A 1,454-nucleotide genomic window follows, 5' to 3' on the forward strand; every position below is an offset into this window, starting at 1 on the left:
CGGCTCAAAGAGAATTAAGGGAAAGACATTTCAGAATCATAATTTAAATTAGTGCCCTGTCCCTCCCTCAGCTGAATTCATGCAAAGAGACTACACTAATTTCAAAACCCTGTTTGTGCCCAACCACTTCGGTGCCGAGCAAAAGCCAGGTAAGACATTCCATCAGATAATCAACAGAGCTCATCAGTAGGACAAAAATCTTGATTTAAGAAAGGTACGGAGCTGAAAGGAAACGGTTTGGAGTTTCAGTAACATTTATTTAGCAATCAGTTTGATTGCCACTCCAGTGCCCATTACAAAAAGTCAGTTTTGCCACCACTGAAATGAAAAACAAACCACCTTCAAACTGCAATTGCAAGTCAAAACTTACTATTCACCTTGTTTAGGCTGCTTTGAACATTTAATGCTGTATTTTTGTGATAAATTCCTCAGCTCCTACTATCACCTCATTTCAGTTACAAGCTGATTGACTGTTTTTGTATGCTATTTGTCCAAGAAATGAGAGGATCAGACTTGCATATTTTTCATTTCACAGCACGTCTTGTGTATTTCTAAGAGATGGGAATCCCTGAATTCTTTGTAACATGTTTCCTGTATTCACGGTGCCCCTGATATTTGATAAAGGTCCCAAACATTAACATTAATTTATTGCCATTTGGTGCATCTTTCCAAGAATTTGAGAATAGTGCTTTCATATTTAACAAGATTATAATATAAACAGTTTATGGTCACTTGCCCATCAAAACAAACAGAAGCTATGTTGAAATTCAGCTATTAATTTGGCATGCTTCAGGCACATGATTCATTTTCTGTTTTCCGTATTTATTTCTTAACTGAGATGCTGCAGTGTGCTAGAATGCCTACACCACACTAACCTCTTAGTCTAACACCTCATTACATCTTGTCTGAAGGAAAGCCATCAGCGCACAAGGAAAGTACTGGTAACCTGAAGGACATTTATAGTGTGCTTTGCATCCATCTCCAGATAGATTTGAAATAGATTCAGAAATGTCATTAGTGTTGCAGCTGTGGATCCTAGCAGTACTTTAAAAGAAAAAGAAGAAAATAAACAGCTCCATCCTCATTTCTTGAATCATGGCAATTATGTATTTCAATAAACATCCAAAGTTTCTGTGATGAAAACATCTCTCTAGCAGAACTGTATTGATGTCACTGGTTCTTTTGCCCTAAGAAGCAGCCATGTAACAGTACAGTTAAAAAGACGCATCCTTCCTTGCAGATGTAATCACTAATCTCTTGCCCAGGTCTTCCAATTAATTTACCATGAGGAGCATAAAGATGGTGCTGCTTGAAATGAATTTCACTTGCCATTTCACTTTCTCCTAACCCTCAAAGTGTGTGTTTTCACTTACCCTAGAACAAAGTAACCCAGGGATGCAACAGAACTGGTATCTGAGGATCGACATGTGAAGAGTAGTATGTTAGCATCCAAC

The sequence above is a fragment of the Excalfactoria chinensis genome, chromosome 16 (genome assembly GCF_039878825.1).
Source record: "Excalfactoria chinensis isolate bCotChi1 chromosome 16, bCotChi1.hap2, whole genome shotgun sequence".
Classification (NCBI taxonomy): Eukaryota; Metazoa; Chordata; class Aves; order Galliformes; family Phasianidae; genus Excalfactoria; species Excalfactoria chinensis.